At 42.9% G+C, this 23,408-nt stretch overlaps 1 protein-coding gene across 3 annotated transcripts in view; it reads right to left on the bottom strand.

The window, feature by feature from the left end:
• The window catches only part of STAU1 (staufen double-stranded RNA binding protein 1), a 61,778-nt gene extending 57,238 nt beyond the window's left edge, over positions 1 to 4,540 (bottom strand). For 2 of the 3 annotated variants that reach the window (XM_068987741.1, XM_068987740.1), the window contains exon 1: positions 4,361 to 4,540. The gene's annotated coding sequence lies outside the window, so the exon portion shown is untranslated. The remainder of the gene's footprint in view (positions 1 to 4,360) is intronic. The other variant, XM_068987739.1, reaches the window with a different exon arrangement.
• Positions 4,541 to 23,408: the final 18,868 nt, after the last annotated feature.

A 23,408-nucleotide genomic window follows, 5' to 3' on the forward strand; every position in this document is an offset into this window, starting at 1 on the left:
TGCACATGCTGCACGATGCAGCCAAAAAAATAAAGCGAAGAGTTCTGTAACTAAAATAAAAGTTGGAAACAAAAGTCAGCAAAGCTCTTGGCTTTCAGGATCAAGGAATACCTTGTAGAATTGTCTCAATTTAAGATTAACTCTGGTAGATAATCACGCTGTGTGCTGATATTATAATTTACTTGGAAATGTACTGAAAATAAAGCAGATTAATGAATTAAAAGAGATGGACAGACAGAAATGGCACGTGATAAAGCAAATATAGTAAAATAATGGCAGAAAGTGGCAAATATAGAGGTGTACACTAAAATTCTTCAAACTCTGTTATATGTGTGAAAAATTTCACAACAAAATGTTAGGGAAAAATAACCATAGCAACTAAAATGTCTTCTCATGGTTAAATGTATATATTTTTTGGAAAAGCATAAATAAAACCTGGTCAAAACCAAGCATTTAAGGAAAAGCCCATACAGAAAATTCACCAAAAGCATTTTAACTACAAAGGTCTCTGTCACAAGAAGTTAATCTGAAACAATCTGTTATAGATCTAACATGAAACAAAAATATGCTATAAAATTCTCTAAACTTGTTTTTAGGTGAATCTGCACCAATATAACAACGGTAGCTTGTGAACTTTTCTGATTGAAAAAATAATTTTACACAATTCAATGAACACACATATATAATACATACACGTACATAAGTGAAACAGAAGTTCTCTAAATAATTTCGAAGGCCCCAAATCCTAGTCTGAGAGAAATAAAGCAACTCCAAGAGCTCTCATTTGAGGGAGAGAAATTAATATTTCCCCAAATTGAGCAATTCTTTGTTACTAAGTAGGACATCAAATATGATCCAGTTTGGAGATTCATAAACTAGGCTTCTAGCATTGATAAACGACATCCTACAGAAAGATACCTTTTTCATAAAAGTTTCAACTTTCTGCTGGTGAATTTCACTCTTTCTCACTCCATCCAGTCAAAGCACATCAGAGAAAACTGCCCCACAAGCTGAGACCCACTCTATGCCTCCGCCCATCATCAAGTCTTACTGGGACAAACTCTGGATAAAGCAGCATGCTACAGCTCACGTTTAATAATCATATCCAGATTGTTAATGGCTTAGACTTCAGAATCACAGAGGGGGAAGCTCCATGAGTCACGCTCATTTCTAAACTTAAGATAATCTGTATATAAATAGGCTTTCTGGCCGAATCGTAAAAGCGAGCAACTTTAGTCTGAACAAACGCTAACAATTCCAAATATTTAAAAGTTTTACTTAATGCCTACTGGGAAGCACTATGCATTTTTTAAAACTGTATTTTGTGTCCTTTCTTAGATAGCAAAATGGTTGGGTTTCCCCCCCTCCCTAATTTTAAGAGGCAGGCATATTCCTGCTCATCTCCCACGTTGTAGTAACTAACAAGTAAATTAACTGATTAAGCTCAAAAGTAAATCTGAACAACTGAAATAATGATATGACAGGTCTACAAGTTGAAAAGTGTTCATAACCAGAAATTTCAAAACAGTAACAAACACAATATTCCTGTCAACCTCCAGTCTAAGAGAGATCTCTTTTTAGATGAGAAGGAAAAACATGAATATCCATGCTGTGAATTCATTCTTACTTACGAAACTGGTTTGTAAATACAGCAGATTGTGGGGAGTGGCCGGCCATCTTTAAAAAATAATTCACAACAGTTTTGAAATAAAATATCCTTTGCTTAATTCTTAACCTAAGGTGATAGCAGTATATTTACACAACTACTGTAAAGAAACTTTGGAGGTTTCATAATGAATTATTAACTGTACTTTAACTTTTGACACAAAGCTTTTCTCCATTAAAAGTGGTTTAACAGGTAGGCCTCCATCAAAACAAGATTAGGGATATATGTATTTATGATTGCTTTTCAATTACAGTCATTAATAGCTCAAGAACTGTTGCTATTGTACACAAAGAAGCAGGGCAGCATTTCTGATAGGTCTTTGAGGGTGGTTAAGTTTTTTTTCCCCCCTGATATACAGTAATCATGTATAAACAGAGATAAGAAGCCCAACAGACAAAATGAGAATTATGATTCCACTAAAAGTAAACCTTGTGACAGATTAACAGTCTGGGGCAATCTGGTAAAATTGTATGATATTCAGGATTTATTTCAAAATAACCTAGTTTGGGGGAGGGGGTACTACATGAAACAAGACTGACCTTGGCTATGAGTTAATAATTATCAAATGTGAATGATCAATTCAGGGGCTCCTCTATACTATTCGACTTTTGTATGTTTTCCATAATAAAATGTTTTTTAATTAGATTATCAACTGCAGGGTTAAAGTCATTTCCCTAACACTACAATTTTGAATATGGCAGAAAGCATGCTTTGTATTGCCTGTATAGCTGTTTCTAGAGTCATCCAAAGACTTTAAATGATTTCTTGGATGTAAGACTATCAGAAAATTCTAGGAAAACGTCAAAATCCGGGAGGCCACTTTGCATCCAGTGTGTTACTGAGAGATGGGTGTAAATCAAAAGAGTTTAAGTTCAGAAGGAAACATACTACCTAAAACAACCCTATGATATAGGAGGGTCCAGTCAGCAGAGCAAACACACCTTCCTCATTCTTCCATAAGTTAGAACCCCCATAAACTGAGTTTCCTTAATAAAGGGGACAACTGTACAACTGAAAACAGAATTAAAAGAAACTCAGTATCTTCAAATCAAGCTGCTGTTTTAAAAATCCCACTTGCTGGAAGGGAGGCTAAAGAGGGAAGGGATATATACACACACACAGCTGATTCACAAAGTTGTACGGCAGAAACTAACACAACCGCTGGAAAGCGAAAAAGAAATAAAAATTAAAAACTAAAAATCCCACCCGTGACCAGGATGACTGAAGCTCCCTCCACCACCCCATTGTATTCAGTTTTGACTTCAACAAGCTGCAGTGCAATCTACCTTTGGTAAGCACACTGATTCCTGAAAAGTCCAAAATCAACCAAAAATCTGGTCTCTTTTTCCACCACCCTCTAAACGATGAAAGCGACAAGCAGAAGAGCAAGAGTGACCTTAAAAACGTCCCCACGGCCAGAGAACAGAGGAAGAACAGAGGGAAGCACACATCTTCGCCCGAACAGAAGAAAACGTCCACAGAAGCAACACTGCAACACGGAGGTGGGGCAAGGGCTTAAAAGCAAAGCCGGCCCGCGGGGACGGAGGGGACTTAAAAGCAAAGCTGCGGTAAGAAAAAAAAAAAAAAAGTTATAGAGATGCAGCGGCAAGAAAAGACAAGACATTTTTCCAGCTTCGGACACGGACAGTCTCCCTCCAGAGCCTGACAAACACAGCAAGTACTCCAGAATGGTTTGCTAAACTCAACGAAACTTTCCCTGAAATGGATTGACAACAAGAAGCCGGATGATGGGCAGAGGAAAAAAAAAAAAAAGGACAGGTTGCTCATAGACTTGAGGGAACTGGTGAAAATCCTGCAGTTGACTCAGCGGCGGCGAAGGAAATAACAACACTTATCTTTCACAGACTGCCGGCTCACAGACTGTCCCCATGAAACGGACGCCCCTTTCAGAAGTTGACCACCCCAAAACAATGCCCCGGCGCTGGCGGTGGGCACGAAGCTGAAACGTTTCCGCCTCTAAGGAAACCCAAAACGGGTAGGTAGGTCAACTCTGGTCCAATCTCTACGCATTAAGTTAGACCCTAATATCACGCTAATAAACTATGCAGGCGGTGTATTGGGACACGCTGTGGGTCTGGCACCCTGATAAGCGCTTCCCACGCCCCGTTTCACTGAACCCTACCAGCCTTCGGAGGGCAGGGACGGCATTCGCTCCCTTTTTTTAACTAACCAAAACACAAAAGACTTCCAGCGACTTGCCGAAGGGAGGGGGACAGTGCTGGGATCTGCCCCCCACCCCCTGCGTCGGACACCTGGGCCACGCTCGCATCACGCTCCACAGCCGGCTGAGGTGATCTGGGTGCCCCGGACCCCCAGGGACTGGAAGCAGGGGGACCCCCCCGCACCCTTCCCGCCCCGGCCTCGAGAATAACTTCAGCAACGCCGCGCGAGGAAAAGCAATGAGGCAAGGCGGCGTGGCACCTGTTTTCTGGGCCCCCCAGCGCGGGACGGAGTGGCTGGGGGCGCCCCGGGGTCCAGGCCGCGCGGGGCGCCCCGGGGCCGGGGGGCGCGGAAGAGCCCGCCTCCTCCGGGAAGGCCCCGCGGGCGGGAGAGAGAGGCCCGGGCGGGGGGAGGCGGGGGAACAAGGCCGAGAGCGCGCGGGCCCGCCGCGGCCTAAGCCCCAGGCGCGCGGCCCACCGGCCCCCGCGGCCCCGTCAGGCCCGGCCGTCTCACCTGGCTGCTGCCCCGGGCTCGTCCCCCGGCCGGCGGTCCTGGGCGGCGGCGAGGAGGGGAAGGAGGAAGGGGCAGAGGAAGGGACGTCGGGTTGGGAGAGGCGGAGTGGCCGCGAAGGAGGCGGGCGCCGCCGGGCCGGGGGGGTCTGAAGGAGGAGGGGAGCCAAGCCAGACGCGGCCGCCGCCGGCGCAAACGCTGAAGAGCCGCCCCGGCGCCCGCAGCCCCGCAGGAAGTGACGGGGGAGGGGCCTGCGCCCGCCCTCCCGGCCCCCGCCCGTCTCCGTCCCCAGCCCCACCCCCACCCGCGGCCCAGACTACAGGTCCCGGCGGGCGCTGCGGCGGCCGCCGTCACGTGAGGCACGACGGGAGCCGGGCCGTCTGGAGCCGGGCCGGCCCCGCCTGTGCCTCCTCGGCCGGCCCTAGGCTCCCGGGGCCTTGCTGGGAGTTGTAGTCCTCTGGAGATCGGGGGGAGGCGTGGGTTGTCCGCTGGAGCGGAGCGGAGGCTGGGCCTTCCTTCTTTCCTCCTTCCGCTTCGTTCTTCCCTTTTCCCCTTTCCGTCTTCGTCTCCTCCGACCTGCGTTACTCCTTTCTCGCCTCTCAATTCCTCGTTTCGTGAATGTTTATGAAACGCCGGCTACGTGCAGAGCACTGCTCCGAGGGCTGAGAATATAGTGGTGATCAGACAAAAACCCCTTCCCTCATGGGATTTACGTTCTAGGGAGAGTAAAACACAATAAAAGCCCCAACTTTTATAGTGAGTTAAAAGGCAAGAAGGGCCGGGTTTTTAGTTCTTTCGCCGAGTCCTAGATGAACTAAGTAGTGTTTTGCCGCCCACATATGAGAGGTTGAAGTTTGCGCATGGGGAACGTTGACTCAGACGCAGTCAAGAACCGCACACGCACACGTTGTTGGAGGTTGAGGGAACAGTAAAGGAAGGGACTGCTGATGTCCAGGCACGTTCTCTCTTGCTTATTCTAGGACTGCGTCCTTACTATTTAAAAATAGTTTCTCTCTCTCAGTATCTCTCAATCTAACTATTGCTCAATCTCTCTTGCCAAGGCAATATAGTTTAATTTGCTGAGTTCATGATATCAAGTGGCTGATGGGGCTGCTCCAAACAGTGCTTTGGGACCTTGCCCCAGGCATAGAGGACTCCCTTTTCCGGATGGGGCAAGCCTCCTGACTTTGCTCCTTATAAAATACAAGGAAGGACCTACGTATGGAATTCCATGTATAGCACATGGAATTCTACTCAATGTTACTTGCCAGCCTGGATGAGGACAGGGTTTGGGGGCAAATGGATACATGTATATATATGGCTGAGTCCCTTCGCTGTTCGCCTGAAACTACAACAAAATTGTTAAATCAGCTATGCCTCAATACAAAATAAAAAGTTTAAAGTTAGGGGAAAAAAAGAAAGTAATTCAAAAACAATTGCAATAACAGCTTGTTGATGAGAAAGTAATATTGAGTTAAAAGTTTTATTATTTTTCCCCATTTATCTAAAAAAGTGACTTCTATCTCTCGTTATTTTCCTTACGTATAAACTGTATATAAAATAATAAATTAGCTAAGTAAGAAGGCACTTTTATGCAGTCTTAAAAAAAAAGTACAAGGAACCTGAATTTTAGGATACCAAAAACAGTCAAAGGAACTTCACTGTCTGTTTAGTACCCATGTGAGACAGTACTAAGCAGCACTGAGATATTGTCCAGCCCTCTGCTAAAGGTTAATTTTTTTTTTCTTGCTAACTTTCAAGCAATCTGGATCCTATAGTTCACTTGGGTAAAGGAGTACAGAAAGGTTTTCCTAAACCCAGTGCTGAGGTCTCTGCACAGACAATCTCTGCAAAGGTTTAAACGTAAAAGGTAGTGTTTTGACCCATTTTACTGTCACCCCTGGTGACCCAGGTGATGGGCCCATGACTTCCAGTCTCAGCTTTCTTCCTTCCTTCTGTATATTGAGGGGGATATTTCTCTTCCCCATCCCCCAGCCCCAATGCAGTCCTTGGATGTTATCCTATGCCTTGGGCCTCAATACAGCTGGGCCTCAGTTTTCCTCTTAAATAGGAACAAGTTCCTGTTTGACCTAGGGGTCATGAGAATTGGTAGTTTGAAGACACCCTTTCTCAGCTTCCCCATCTAAAGACTCATAGGACTCTCCTTAGTGTTGTAAAGAATTAAGTATGCTGCTCTGATCAGCGAAGGTGACTAACTGCTCTTTGTTTCTTTTTGGCTGTGCTGTGTGACTTCGAGATCTTAGTTCCCTAGCCAGGGATTGAACCTGGGGCACTGCAGTGAAAGCACAGAGTTATAACCACTGGACTGCCAGGCATTCCATTCTCCTTGATTCCTTGAAAAGATATCAAGCCGTATCTTTTCATGGCTTGATAGCTCATTTCTCTATTTTCTAACCGATACGTGAAATAATAGATATGATCTTTAGATAAAAATCAACCTCTCACAGGACCTACACGAGCTCTGTGAGTTCCCATTCCTTATTACAAATACATATAATGTAAATTCTGGGAAGGAATACACAGGATTTAGTGTAACTTAATCGTCACAATTCCTCACTTTCATCTTCTTCCTAAAGAAAAATAAGTAATTCCTAAAAATAATTTTATTTATTTTTTAGTAATTAGGCAAGAGTCAAGTCTTCTGGCCCTTGGAAGAGAATTTGACTGACAGTCTCTAGGTACAAATAGAGAAAAACAAATCCAAGTGACCTACTCCTGAACCCCAGCCAGCCCACGGCTAACCTGTGCCTCAGTTAAATACAGTTCCTTGGTTATACAAAGTGAGAGTTCAAAGTTGTTCTAAAAAAATAAGGAGTATTAAATCTTCAGGTGATTGTTGTTTTTCTTTTCTCTCCTTTTCTTTCTTCTGGGTTTTTAGTTTTAACTTGTTGCTGTCATTGTGAAGTCGATCAGTTCTGTCTGACTCTTTGCAACCCCGTGGAATGTAGCCTACCAGGCTCCTCCATCTGTGGAATATTCCAGGCAAGAGTACTGGAGTGGGTTGCCATTTCCTTCTCCTGGGAATCTTCCCAACCCAGGGATCAAACCCAGGTCTCCCGCATTGCAGGCAGACGCTTTACCGTCTGAGCCACCGGGGAAGCTGTCATTGTAACATTCACATAATAATCTGGGTTTGTGTCATTTCTTTAAAAATGAGGCAGATTTGGGACTTCCCTAGTGGTCCAGTAGGCTAAAATTCCACACACTCTATACAGGGGCCCAAGTTCCATCCCTGGTGGAGGGACTAGATCCTACATGCTGCAACTAAAGATTCCAAGTGTCACAACTAAGACCCAGTGCAGCCAAATAAATAAATAATACATTTTTTAAAAAGGAGGCAGCTTTGGCTGCACAGAGCCTGCTGAGTGGCAACTGTGTCCTGGAGATGAGTACTTTCATTTCACCACAACCCCTCCCCTCCCTACATCTCTCCTTTCTGTTACTCCCCTGTTCCTGTTGATGTTTGAGTTTACAGTGCATGGCCGACATTATAACTGCATGGACTGAATGCTGGTCTATGGAGCTGAGGACTTGTCAGAAAGACAAGTGAAAGAATCTCTAAGTACAACTGTGACAAGTACCACAGGTGCCAAAGTTATGAGGGCATTATGAAATCCCAGTTTCAAGGTTTGGGGAGTGGAGCCTCCAGAAGCGTTGTAGCTTTACCAAGATCCAAGGAGACACGTAGGCGGTAACTAGGCGAAAGCAGTGCAAGTGTTTCAAGTAGGAGGGAAAGCATGTGCAAAGCCCTGTGTTGGGACACGTGGCCCAGGCCCCGTTACTACGCTGCCAGACAAACCGATCCCAAATTTAGTAGCTTGAAAGAACAGCAATCATTTTATTATCTCTAGTAGATCTGTGGGTCTGGAATTTGGAAGGAGCTTGACAAGGATCTTCTAATTTGGGATCTCTAGTGTGGAATGGACCACTGGGTGATACCGTGCTTGGGAGCTGGCTGGGCCTCTGGAAAGCCTATCCGTGTGATCTCTCAGTGGGCTCCTTTGAGCTCCTCACAGCATGGCAGCCTCAGGGCGATCAAACTGTTTACTTGGCAGCTAAAGGCTTAAAGAGAGAGAATCCCACAGAGCAAGGCAGAGCTCTGAACAACAACAAGGCAGACCTACACTCTTAATCTGGCTGAGCCTGGGACAGCACGCAGCGCCACATCCACTATAGTTCACTTGTTGTTGTTCAGTTGCTCAGTCCTGTCTGACTCTTTACAACCCCATGGACTGCAGCAAGCCAGGCTTCCCTGTCTTTCACCATCTCCCAGAGCTTGTTCAGATTCATGGCCACTGAGTCAGTGATGCCATCCAACCATCTCATCTTCTGTTGTTGCCTTCTCCTCCTGCCTTCAATCTTTCCCAGCATCAGAGTCTTTTCCAATCAGTCGGCTCTTCACATCAGGTGGCCAAAATATAGGGGCTTCGGCTTCAGCATCAGTCTTTCCAATGAATATTCAGGGTTGGTTTTCTTAAGGATTGACTGGTTTGATCTCCTTACTGTCCAAGGAACTCTCAAGAGTTCTCCAGCACCACAGTTCAAAAGCATCAGTTCCTCAGCACTCATTCAGTTCAGTTCAGTCGCTTAGTTGTGTCCAGCTCTTTGCAACCCTGTGAACCGCAGGATGCCAGGCCTCCCTGTCCATCACCAACTCCCGGAATTTACCCACATTCATGTCCATTGAGTTGGTGATGCCATCCAGCCATCTCATCCTCTGTCAACTCCTTCTCCTCGTGCCCTCAATCTTTCCCAGCATCAGGGTCTTTTCAAATGAGTCAGCTCTTCACATCAGGTGGCCAAAGTATTGGAGTTTCAGCTTCAACATCAGTCCTTCCAATGATCACCCAGGACTGATCTCCTTTAGGATGGACTGGTTGGATCTCCTTGCAGTCCAAGGGACTCTCAAGAGTCTTCTCCAACATCACAGTTCAAAAGCATCAATTCTTCGGCACTCAGCTTTCCTTATAGTCCAAGTCTCACATTCATACATGACTACTGGAAAAACCATAGCCTTGACTAGATGAATCTTTGTGGACAAAGTAATGTCTCTGTTTTTGAATATGCTATCTAGGTTGGTCATAACTTTCCTTCCAAGGAGTAAGCGGCTTTTAATTTTATGGCTGCAATCACCATCTGGAGTGATTTTGGAGCCCCAAAAAATAAAGTCAGCCACTGTCTCCACTGTTTCCCCATCTATTTGACATGAAGTGATGGGACTGGATGCCATGATCTTAGTTTTCTGAATGTTGAGCTTTAGGCCACTCATTGGCCCACTCACTTGGCACTCATTGGCTACAAGCAAAACACAAGCCAGTCCAGACTGGGTTAGGACAATTAGACTCTACCTCCTGAGGTAGAAGTGGAAATGGAGTTTAAAGGAAAGTCAGGATTGGAGACACGGCAGGTGAGTGAGCAGTATTTGGGCGGTAATTGAAGCCTTCAATGTGGGTGTTAATTGATGTTAACACCTGACAATTATCACTGCTCCAATCTTATAGCCCCTTAGCAGAACTTTGCACCTTTATAATTATTCAATTATTTTCTGAGTTTGTTCTGTTTGGCTAGGACTATGTGATCAGCTTTCATGAGGGCGGGGACTTAGGTTACCATGGTATCCCTGACTGTCAACACAATATCTGATACATACAAATTTCCATCAGCTGCTAAAGAACCAGAGCCTTTCTTTCTCTGCTGGAGTCTCTAAAAAACAAGGAACACCTGTAGGATTGAATGGCGTATGTCAAGGTCACCTATACTACATGTTGCAAGGGGAAACTGGTTGAGAACTACTTGATAGTCAGAGTGATTATCTATGGTAGACTGATTTCCTAGGGCTATTTCAGACAGCTGAGGGATGCAACAAAAGATATAATGAAAGACCCCATTTCCAAAGCAAGAATTATTTAATTCCTAGGAATAAACATTACAACAAAAATTCACAACCTACGTGAAGAAAAAATTTAATAGACTGATCCAGGAAAAACTTCAACAAATAGAAATATAAGCTATGTTCATGGCTAGCAAGACTCTACATTATTAAGATATCAGATAGTTCAGTTCAGTTCAGTTGCTCAGTCATGTCCGACTCTTTGCGACCCCAAAAATCACAGCACGCCAGGCCTCCCTGTCCATCACCAACTCCCGGAGTTTACTCAAAATCATGTCTGTCGAGTTGCTGATGCCATCCAACCATCTCATCCTCTGTCGTCCCCTTCTCTTGCTCCCAATCCCTCCCAGCATCAGAGTCTTTTCCAATGAGTCAACTCTTCGCATGAGGTGGCCAAAGTACTGGAGTTTCAGCTTTAGCATCAGTCCTTCCAAAGAATACCCAGGACTAATCTCCTTTAGAATGGACTGGTTGCATCTCCTTGCAGTCCAAGGGACTCTCAAGAGTCTTCTCCAGCATCACAGTTCAAAAGCATCAATTCTTCAGCACTCAGCTTTCTTCACAGTCCAACTCTCACATCCATACATGACCACTGGAAAAACCATAGCCTTGACTAGATGGAACTTTGTTGGCAAAGTAATGGCTCTGCTTTTCAATATGCTATCTAGGTTGGTCATAACTTTTCTTCCAAGGAGTAAATGTCTTTTAATTTCATGGCTGCACTCATCATCTGCAGTGATTTTGGAGCCCCCAAAAATAAAGTCTGACACTGTTTCCACTGTTTCCCCATCTATTTCCCATGAAGTGATGGGACCAGATGCCATGATCTTCATTTTCTGAATGTTGAGCTTTAAGCCAACTTTTTCACTCTCCTCTTTCACTTACATCAAGAGGCTCTTTAGTTCCTCTTCACTTTCTGTCATAAGGGTGGTTGCTGCTGCTGCTGCTAAGTTGCTTCAGTTGTGTCCGACTCTGTGCGACCCCATAGACAGCAGCCCATGAGGCTCCCCTGTTCCTGGGATTCTCCAGGCAAGAACGCTGGAGTGGGTTAGACATTTAATGAGAGCCCCAAAACAACACAAACAGGATTTTGCTTTAGAACTAGATGAACCACGTCTAAAATTCCTATGGAAAAATCAACAAGAAAACATTTCTGAAAATGCCTGACCACGTAGTGAATGTATCATAAAGCCTTTACTATTATAATTAAGACTATTAGGTACTAGTACCTAATAAGTTCCATGCATCAGTGGAAGAGAAAGGAAATTCCCAGATAGACCCAAACTCATGTTGGTGTTTAATATTCAATAAAGGTGGTATTTCAAACTGGTTAAGATGGATTTCATTCAATAAGTGGTTTGAGAAAACTGCTATGTAGTGTCTTCAAGAAAAAAATAAAGAGTTAAATCCATACTTCAGGGACTTCCCTGGCGGTCAGGTGGCTAAGGGCAGGTCACACTGTGAGGAGACAGAACCCAGATCCCTACTTGGGGAACCTGACCTGTGTTGTCTGAGGAGGCTTTACAAACAGCTGAGAAAAGAAGAGAAACTAAAGGCAAAGGAGAAAGGGAAAGATATACCCAACTGAACGCAGAGTTCCAGAGAACAGCAAGGAGAGAAAAGAAAGCCTTCTTATGTGAACAATGCAAAGAAATAGAGGAAAACAATAGAATGTGAAAGACCAGCAATCTCTTCAAGAAAACTGGAGATATAAAGGGAACATCTCATGCAAGGATGGGCAGGGTAAAGGACAGGAATGATAACGACCTAACAGAAGCAGAAGCAATTAAAAAGAGGTGGCAAAAATACACAGAACTATACAAAAAAGGTCTTAATGACCCAGATAACCACAATGGTGTGGTCATTCACCTAGAACCAGACATCTTGGATTGTGAAGTCAAATAGGCCTTAGGAAGCATTAGTATGAACAAAGTTAGTGGAGGTGATGGAATTCCAGCTGAGCTATTTCAAATCCTAAAAGATGATGTTGTTAAAGTGCTGCAGTCAATATGTCAGCAACTTTGGAAAATTCAGCAGTGGCCACAGGACTGGAAAAGGTCAGTTTTCATTCCAATCCCAAAGATGGGTAATGCCAAAGAATGTTCAAATTACCATACAATTGTGCTTATTTCACATACTAGTAAGGTTATGCTCAAAATCCTTCAAGTTAGGCTTCAGCAGTATGTGAACTGAGAACTTTCAGATAGATGTACAAGCTGGGTTTAGAAAGGCAGAGGAACCAGAGATAAAATGACCAACATTCGCTGGATCATGCAGAAAGTAAGGGAATTCCAGAAAAAACATCTGCTTCATTAACTATCCTAAAGCCTTTGACTGTGAGGATCACAACAAACTTTGAAAAATTCTTAAAGAGATGGGAATACCAGACAACCTTACCTGTCTCCTATAAGCAGGTCAAGAAGCAACCATTAGAACCGGATATGGAACAAGGGACTGGTTCAAAATAGGAAAAGGAGTATGTCAAGGCTGTATATTATCACCCTCCTTATTTAATTTATATGCAGAGTACATCATGAGAAATGCCAGGCTGGATGAATCGCAAGCTGGAATCAAGATTGCCAGGAGAAATATCAACAACCTCAGATATGCAGATGATACAACCCTAATAGCAGAAAGAGAAGAGGAACTAAAGAACCTCTTGATGAGGGTGAAAGAGGAGAGTGAAAAAGCTGGCTTGAAATTCAACATTAAAAAATGAAGACCATGGCATCCAGTCCCATCACTTCATGGCAAATAGAAGGGGAAAAGTGGAAGCAGTGACAGATTTTATTTTCTTCAAAATCACTGCAGATGGTGACTGCAAACATTAAATCAGAAGACACCTGTTCCTTAGAAGGAAAGTTATGACAGACCTAGACAGCATACTAAAAAGCAGAGACACCACTTTGCCAGCCAAGGTCCTTATAGTCAAAGCTACATTTTTCCAGTAGTCACGTATGAATGTGACAGTTGAACCACAAAGAAGGCCGATGGGAGGGAGGTTCAAGAGGAAGAGGACATATGTATACTATGGCTGATTCATGTTGATGTATGGCAGAAACCAACACAGTATTGTAAAGTAATTATCCTCCAATTAAAAAGTTTAAAATTTTTTTTTTTTTAAAGAGGGCTGAATGCTGAAGAATTGATTCTTTCAAATTATAACACTGGAGAAGACTCTCTTGAGAGTCCCTTGGACTGAACGGAGATCAAACTAGTCAATCCTAAAAGAAATCAACCCTGAATACTCATTGGGAGGACAGATCTTGAAGCTAAAGCTCCAATACTTTGGCCACTTGATGCGACGAGCCAACTCATTGGAAAAGCCTTTGATGCTGGGAAAGATTGAAGGCAGGAGGAAGAGGAGGCGGCAGAGAATGAGATGGTTAGATAGCAATACTGACTCAGTGGACATGAATTTGAGCAAACTCCTGGAGATGGTGGAAGATAGGGAAGCCTGGCACACTGCAGTCTAAGGGGTCACAAAGAGACAGGACTTCGTGACTGAACAACAACAACGGGGAACTGGATCCCACATGCCGCAACTGAAGATCTTGAGTGCTACAACTAAGACACAGTGCAGCTGAATAAATAAATAAATATATTAATAACTAAGTCCGTACTTCACATCTTATACCTGGCACTGAAAGGATAAAAGTTTATTTTTGTTTTGTTTTTGCCCATGTGGGATCTTAGTTCCCAGGCCAGGGATGGAACCCATGCCCCCTACAGTGGAAGGATTAATTCTTAACCATTGGACCACCAGGGAGATCCCCAGGATCAAAGATTTAAATGAAAAGAAGGAAACCATGTGCATACCAGCAGAATCCTGGGAGAATTCTTTTATAACCTTGAAGTGGGAGAAGATCCTTTTAAGTATAACACAAAATTCAGAAGCCTGAGGGGGAAAGATCAATGTATTTGACTTCAAGAAGATACAAAACATAATCATGTGAGGTAAAAAGGCAAATGACAAACTGGAGGAAGACCTGCGTCTCAATTATAGAAAAGGCGAATTTCAGGAATTCCCTGGTGGTCCAGTGGTTAGGACTGCACTCTCAACACCAAGGGCTTGGATTCCATCCCTGTTTTGGGGAACTGAGATCCCATAAGCTGCAGCATAGTGTGGCAAATTTTATAACATGTAAAGAGTTTGAAAATAATATCAATGTCCATCAACCAAAGACTGGCTAAATGAATTACAACAAATTTATACAATGGAATAATAATCAGGGGTTTCTTTTTTAAAAAGGAATGATGAAAGACACCATAAAGAAAATGAAAACATAGGACAGACATGGAGAAAAGTATTTGCAAGTCACATACCTGATAAAGGATTTGTATGTAGAATACATAAGAACTCTTAATGATAAGAAAATAAACCCGAGCGGAAAAAAATGGTCAAAAGAACTGAGACACATGAACACATATAAACACATAAACTACAAATAAACACATGAAAATATGTCATTAGGGAAATGCAAATAGAACACACACACAATGAGATATTATTACATACACAACACCACCAAATAGAAGAATGCAGAGCAACAGGAATGCTTATTCATTGCTGACAGGAATGCAAAACAGTATAGCCACTGGGAAGACAGCTTGCAGTTTCTTATAAAGTTAAACATACTTATCATACAACCCAGCAATCCTAGTTCTAGGTATTTATACAAGTGAATTGAAAAGACATTAAAACCTTACACTAACGTTTACTGTAACTTTATTCATAACAGTCAATCCTGGGTAAAGCCAGGATGTCCTTCAGCAGGTGAATGAACAAACAAACGGCAGTCCCTCCATGCAGTGGGACACTGCACAGCAATAACAAGGAACAGGAGCCATGTGTGTGAAATAACACGATGAAACTAGATTGTAATTGTATCTCTTTAGATGAGAAAAACAAAACCCAAGAGCCTACAGATGTTTGCTTCCGGTCATATGACATTTCAAGAAAGGCAAAATTATAGGGACAGAAAACAGATCAATGGTTTCCAGGGTTGGGGGAAGGGGACATAGTTGACCAAAAGGCTACATACAAAGAACTTCTAGGTGTTTAAGTGATTGAACTCGTCTGCAGGCTACTGGAGTGGTGGATAGACGACTCTGCATTTTCAAAAACCATTACAGAATGAACTTTATCATATGGAAATGTTTAAAAATCAACAAAGATTCCAAGATGGAATGAAGACTATAACAAATGGATCTCACTGATGGGGTGAGATAAAAAAGCAGCTGACCTAAATAACATTGGAAAATGGCGTTTGGACTGGTAACTGTAAAGTTAAATGCAAAAACAACTGCATAAAAACACTCGCTTTAAAGTAAAATTAAAAAGAAAAAACATTCGTTCTAGCTGGTAAATTTGTTTCTCATCGGAATGAGAAATCTAAAATATTTTGAACTGAATGAAAATGCAGTTGTAACACATCAGAAAATTTGGAAATGCAATTAATACAGTACTTAGAGGAAAATTCTTCAGGCACTCTAGCTGTGTGAATCACAACAAAATATGAAAAATTCTGAAAGAGATGGGAACACCAGACCACCTGACCTGTCTCCTGAGAAATCTGTATGCAGGTCAAGAAGCAAGTTAGAACTGGACGTAGAACAACAGACTGGTTCTAAATTGGGAAAGGAGTACGTCAAGGCTGTATATTGTCACCCTGCTTATTTAACTTACATGCAGAGTACATCATGCGAAATGCCAGGCTGGATGAAGCACAAGCTGGAATCCAGATTGCCAGGAGAAAGAGCAATAACTTCAGATATGCAGATGACCACCCTTATGGCAGAAAGCGAAGAACTAAAGAGCCTCTTGATGAAAGTGAAAGAGGAGAGTGAAAAAGTTGACTTAAAACTCAGCATTCAGAAAACTAAGATCATGGCATCTGGTCCATCGCTTCATGGCAAATAGATGAGGAAACAGTGGAAACAGTGACAGACTTTGTTTTTTTGAGCTCCAAAATCACTGCAGATGGTGACTGAAGCCCTGAAATTAAAAGACGCTTGCTCCTTGGAAGAATAGCTATGACCAACCTAGGCAGCGTATTAAGAAACCGACATTACTTTGCTGACAAAGGTCCATCTAGTCAAAGTAGTCATGTATGGATGTGAGAATTGGACTATTAAAGAAAGCTGAGCACCAAGAAATTGATGCTTTTGACTGTGGTGTTGGAGAAGACTCTTGAGGTTCTCTTGGACTGCAAGGAGATCAAACTAGTTCATCCTAAAGGAAATCAGTCCTGAATATTCTTCGGAAGGACTGATGCTGAAGCTGAAACTCCAATACTTTGGCCACCTAATGTGAAGAACTGACTCATTGGAAAAGACCCTGATGCTGGGAAAGATTGATGGCAGGAGAAGGGGACAGCAGAGGATGAGATGGTTGGATGGCATCATTGACTCGATGGACATGAGTTTGAGTAGGCTCTGGGAGTTGCTGACGGACAGGGAAGCCTGGCATGCTGCAGGCCATGGGGTTGCAAAGAGTCGCACAGAACTGAGTGACTAAACTGAACTGAGAGGAAAATTTGTAGTGTTGAATGCTTATCTCAGCACAGCACAAAATCTCAATCCTAGTCTCTTAAGAAACTTTCTTAAGTCTCTACCTAAGGTAGAAAAAGATAAAATTAAACCCAAAGCAAGCAGAAGGAAAGAAATAACAAAGATAAGAGCGGATATCAATAAAATTGAAAGCAGGGGGCACAGGTTCATTCATTCAACATTTAGTATTTCTTATATCCATGCATTTTGGGGGCTTCCATGGTGGCTCAGAAGTAACGAATCTTCCAGCCAATGCAGGAGACAGGGGTTTGATCCCTAGGTCAGGAAGATCCTCTGGAGAAGGAAATGGCAACCCTCTCTAGTATTCTTGCCTGGGAAATCCCATGGGCAGAGGAGCCTGGCAGGCTACAGTCGATGGGGTCACAAAGGAGTTGGACATGACTTAGCCAGTAAACAACAACAGCATGCATTTTTATACTTACACTGCAAATGAAGGCTTTGGAAACAATATTGTTGGGTATATTTAAAAATCTTATATAAATGGCATCATACTATTTGAATTCTCCTATGAGTTGTTTTTTTTCCCTTCAGCATTACATTTTTCAGTGGTTCATTTATATTTATACACATAGCTTTAGTCTGCTCATTGTCACTCCTATCGAGTAGGCATCAAATGAGTATACCGTCTTGTATTTACCCAGGCTTCTATCGATGGACTTTTAGGTTAGTGCCATTTCTTGCTGTTATAACTAATACTGGTGTCAACATCCTCACGTATCTCCTCATGCACTTGGTAGATTTTACGTTTCCAGTACTTGTAATTGGCTGTTTCACAAAACATCCAGTGAGGTACCCTTACCTAAGGCCTCTTACCTGTTGACTTCTCTAGATTTATGGTAGATATAACTTTCTTCCAATGCACCTAGACCTTGGGGAAATTGGGGAGGTAGGGTCACTCATTGATTTGTTTATTCAATAAATAAATAAACAAAATTAGATATTTACTGAGCATTAACTATGGGCCAGACACTGAGAATACTGAAATGAACAAGACAGACCCCTATTCTCATGGAGGTCACATGAAGAACATACTTCTCTTTTTCAGTTTTTGGTCATTTTCTCTTGCCTGTTGTCTGAAAAAAATCTTAAAAAAAATTTTTTTTTATTTGACTGTGCTGCATGCAGGGTTTTTAGTTGCACCGTGTGGAGTCTAATTCTCTGACCAGGGACTGAACTCTGCATTGGGAGCGTGGAGTCTTAGTATTGGACTTCCAGGGAAGTCCCTGTCCTAAAAAATCTTGCTTGAGTTTCATTATAGGGATGTTATGGGCTCCAAGATAACTGAGGTGAGAAGTAGTGATCATGAGTTACTTCTAGGGCAATGAGGTAGCCCCTGTTGCCTTAGCCGACCTGTTTATCTCTCAGATTTATTATTAAGTAATCCAGTAGGGAAAACAGATCCTCACGATATAAGTTTAAATTGATCCTGTAGGAGAACCTACTGTTATCTTGTAGGATAACTGCTTATCTCAAGGTTATTTGGAAATAAGATGATGTATTTTTATATTATCCTGCAAGCAGAAAGCTACAGGGAGCAATTTTCTCTGTAACACTAGAAAGCTTTCTCGTCATGCAAAATGACTTCTGGCTTCGTGCAAATAATTTCTCATTAAGGGCACTTTTCTTTTTGGCTGTGATGCTCAACTTCTGGGATCTTATTTCCCTGACCAGGGATTGAACTCTGGGCCCACGGCAGTGAAAGCTCCAAATCTTAACCACTGGACCACCAGGGGATTCCCACAAGTGCTCTTGTTATACTCAAATATTACGTAGTCTCTGGAGAGCTTTTGTATTTTATTACCATTTTAAAAAATTAAATCACTTGAAAGGAAAGCGAAAGTCACTCTGTTGTGTCCGACTCTTTGCAACCCCATGGACTGTAGTCCATTGAATTCTCCAGGCCAAAATACTGGAGTGGGTAGCCTTTCCCTTCTCCAGGGGATCTTCCCAACCCAGGGATCGAACCCAGATCTCCCGCATTGCGGGTGGATTCTTTACCAGACAGTTTTAAAAATTAAATCGCTTACTCAATGTAATATGTTCATAGTTTTGAGAGTCAAATAGTTTTAAGAAGCTTATCATGAAACAACACCCCAACCCACTCACTGTGAACTCTTTCAGCTCTTCTGGTATCTTCTTTTGTCTTTCTTTCTTTCTTTCATTTTGCTCGGCCGGATCTTAGTTGTGGCACTTGGAATCTTTCATTGCTGTGGTCAGGACTTTTAGTTGAGGCAAGTAGGATTTGGTTTCCCAACCAGGGATTAAATCTCAGTCCCCTGCATTGGGAGTGTGGCGTCAGTCACTGGACCACTGGGGAAGTCTCTTCCTTTGTATTTCTAAATGACATGCCTGTACAGAGAGTTCTTGATTCTTCAATTTGACTTCTACTGTTGCTTGCTTACTATGGTATAAAGAATTTCGTTTTCTTAGTCCTATTCCAGCCCACTCCACAATACAAATTTCTCCTTTTCTCATCCTTCCAATGTGTTTCTATCATAATTCCTGACTCAATATTTATATTGACTGTATAAGTAATGGTATTCACCACTGATTATATAGAGTATTATGGTTAAATTGCATTTCTTACATACATTTCCTTCCCTGAAGTTATTATTTGCCTTGATTTTTCATTTCCTCATGTAATAGGATGTAATAGAGAACTATTTCAGTCTCAGTTTCAACTGATGCTTCCCCATTCCAAAGTTAAATCCACCCAGGCGGGACTTGTAAAAGAGGTGATTAAAAACTGGTTACAGCAGCTTTATCCATGATTGCCAAAATGTGGAAGCATGTCCTCCAGTAAGTGAAGAGATAAACTGTGGTACATTCAGACAATGGACTGTTATTCTACACTAACAAGAAATGAGGCATCAATCCATGAAAAGACCAAAAACTTAATTACTGAGAAAAAGCCAACCTGGAAAAGCTACATGCTATGAGATTTCAACTGTATGACATTCTGGAAAATGCAAAACTATGGAGACTATTAGAAGAAGATTAATGGTTGCCAGGGGCTTGGAGGGAAGGAGGGATGAATAAAAAGAGCACAGAGGATTTTTCAGGCAGTGAAACTATTCTGCACGACACTATAATGGTGGATGCGAGTGCTCAGTTGCTTCAGCCATGTCTGACTCTTTGTGACCCTATGGACTGTAGCCCGCCAGGCTCTTCTGTCCACGGGATTTTCCAGGCAAGAACACTGGAGTGGATTGCTATACCTCCTCTAGGGGATCTTCCCAGGGATTGAACTCACATCTCCTGCAGCTCCTGTATTGCAGGCAGATTCTTTACAGCTGAGCCACTAGGGAAGCCCCGTAATGGCGGATACATGCCATTATATATCTTTTCAAATAGATACCATGTGATACCACGTGGTGTTATATATTCTATATATATATTCTATATAACACCAAGAGTGAATCCTAATGTAAATTATGGACTTTGATAATAATGTCTGTGTAGGTTTTTGTTGTTGTTAATTTTTGGTCACTACAAGTGGCATGAGGGATCTTAGTTCCCCAACTAGGATTGAACCCATGCCTCCTACATTGGAAGCGTAGAGTCCTAACCACTGGACTGCCTGGGAAATCCCCAAGTAGGTTCATGAGTGTAACACACGTACCAGTCTGGTACAGGATGTTGGTAGTGGAGGAAGCTGTGTATCTGTTCTGTCAGAGCTTTTTTTACACAGAATATTTCTCTACCTTTTGATCAATGTTACTGTGAACCTAAAACTGCTCTAAAAAAATAATAAATTAAACCTACTAAATTAAAACAACAAAAAACTGATTTTTATCTTTGGTCCCTTACCCATTCAAGAGCATGAAAGGACTGAGGCATGAAATTTCCAAAGGTTATTTTAAAAAAAAGTTTGGAGAGAATGAGATGTGATAATACTTTTGCTCGTTTGTGGGGAGGGGAGGAGAAAGATGTTTTTTCTTTGAGCCTAAAGAAAGGCACTTCAGTAAGACCGCTTGAAGAGCTTGATGAGTCTCAGGAAGCCCAGGTGACACAGTGAGTGCTGTCTGACTCATGCCTGTGAGGCGTAGATGAAAGGCACCGAGGCTGGCTGACTGCCCTGATGGAGGCAGAGGGCATGGGGAAGTGGTGTTCAAGGATGCAGCACAGTGTCCTGAGGACCAGATTGGGCTGTGCTGAGGAAACACCAGCTTGCATCTTTTTTGAGAGGTTTGCCCTGTGGTGTGAGGTGACCCAATCAAAAGAGGTTGGATGCCTGGGGGCTAAAGGCAGAATTGTAAGCAGTCATCAAATCGAGGGGTCTTCAGGTTGACCAAGGCCCCACCCATGGCGTAGAGTGCAGGCTGGTAGGTGGGTGGGGTGGAGGAGTGTCTCTGGAGCCTCACAGATGGAAGAGGTAGAGTTCCTTGTGAACACCTGCCAAGGTCACAGAGCAGCCACATCGCCTCTTCTCTTTTGTCTCCACAGCCCGCTTCATTCCTGGAAGCACCACAGGCTGACTCCTGAGTGGAGGGGGATGGTGGAAGGCCTGGGTGGGGAAACAGAGGAGCCCACCAGGCTGACCCTTCTTACCTCAGGTGACCAGTCCAAAGAGACAGAAGGGGAGATGATTTTATTTTAAATAAATTTGAAAGTTTTGACTCATTAGAGTGAATCAAGTGAAACTGCCAGTATTCAACCACCTATGTTCACAAGAATGACAATTTCATGTGATTCAGCAGAATGCATAAGAGGGGACATTATAATTACTGAACTGAGACTGTTTGGGGGTTTTAAGTGATGAAGAGAGTTTTATTACCTCAGAGTGAGGTTTGCCCTAGACTTTATCAAATGGGTATGAGGGAAGAACTGTCTTCCCAGAGACAATCTGAAGATGCGAAGAATAAACTTTGCATCCAAGAATAAACTTCTTTTCTGCCTACACCTCATAGGTCCCATCTGTTCCACAAATTGGCTACACTTCGTTTTCTATGTGCTTATCACCAGTCGACCCACAAAGTCTCTGACAGAAATAGAAACCTCTCAATAGATTAAAATACATAAGATAGCATATTAATATTTTTCTTTTTCTTTGTCTTGGAGACTTCCCCCATGCTTCTCTGTTCTCTTGCTCTGATTGGGACTGATTCCTCTCTAGCCTGCTAGAAGTGGCAGCACTCGCCCTTCCTTTTGCCTCTTTCCTGAGCTAGATCTCCTGTTTCCAGGATTCTCTAAGTTCCTTTTTTTCATGGCTCTCTCCTCATGCTCCATTCACTTTCTGAGAAAGAGAAGATTTTGAGAGATTACATGTCTGGAAATGTCTTCATTCTATCCTCACAGTTCATGGATAATTTCACTGGGTATAGAACTTTAGGTTAGAAAACACTGTCCCTTCAGAACACAGAATTTTTCTGTCTTATTCTGGCAGAGGGGATGGGGGGAGTGGAAATCTGTTCTTTAGAACATTACACTTAGATGGGGAACCAACTTTTCTCTTATTTCTTTCCTTTCTCTTTGTCTTCCCCTCCTCCTCTTTCTTCTTCTTGCTATTGGTGGTGGGGAAAAATTCTATATTGTCAGGCTCTCAAACTCTAGAGCTATCAGAAAGCATGCAATTGTTTTCCTATCATAGAATTGTATTTACAAAGCAGAGAAATTTTGGTTCTTACGCCTTCTGTTGTGTTTGAACTACTGCTATAGCAAGACCACACATATATCATGTAGATGAAAGGCACTTTGGCTGGCTAACTGCTTTTGTCAATTAAAAGATCTTGAAAAATGACTTCTCTATCATTCCTAATATTACACCTAGCCTTGGGATGATGTAGGGTAGGGGAAATATTGGTTTGATGAGTGTATTGACTTGATAAGTCAGTTAGATAAGGAGGTGATTAGAGTTATAGACTAGAGGTTCATTGGCTTGTGTATGAAAGATGTGCTCTGAGCTGAGACCTTTGCTATCTCTAAGGATTGAGTAGCCCTGGGAGGAGCAGTCTCTTCCCTATCAACAAGTTTTTTTTTTTTTTTGGAGGGGGCAGGGTGCTATGCTGGGTCTTCCTCACTGTGTGCAGGCTTTGTCTAGTTGTGGTGAGTGGGGGGCTACTCTGTTGCAGGGTGTGGGCCTCTCATTGCAGAGCACAGGCTCTAGGCTCAAGGGCTTCATTGGCTGCAGCACATGGACTCAGCTGTTGCCATTCGCAGGCTCTAGAGTACGGGCTCCGTAGCTGTGGCACATGGACTTAGTTGCTCTGTGCCATATGGGATCTGCCTGGATCAGGGATTGAACTCATGTCCCCACATTGGCAGGCAGATTGTTAACCCCTGGATCATGAGGAAGTCATGTTTTTAAGACATAAAAACATCAGAAAAATGCAGAAAATTTAAAACATGATCAATACTACACCTTCCAGGAAGGGGCTTCCCGGGTGGTGCTAGTGGTAAAAAAACCCCACCTGCCAATTCAGGTGACATAAGGGCTGTGGGTTCGGTCCCTGGAGGAGGAAATGGCAACCCTCTCCAGTATTCTTGCTTGGAGAATCCCATGGACAGAGGAGACTGGTGGGCTATAGTCCACAGGGTTGCAGACAGTCAGACATGACTGGAGCGACT

The sequence above is a fragment of the Capricornis sumatraensis genome, chromosome 15 (genome assembly GCF_032405125.1).
Source record: "Capricornis sumatraensis isolate serow.1 chromosome 15, serow.2, whole genome shotgun sequence".
In the NCBI taxonomy this organism is placed as follows: Eukaryota; Metazoa; Chordata; class Mammalia; order Artiodactyla; family Bovidae; genus Capricornis; species Capricornis sumatraensis.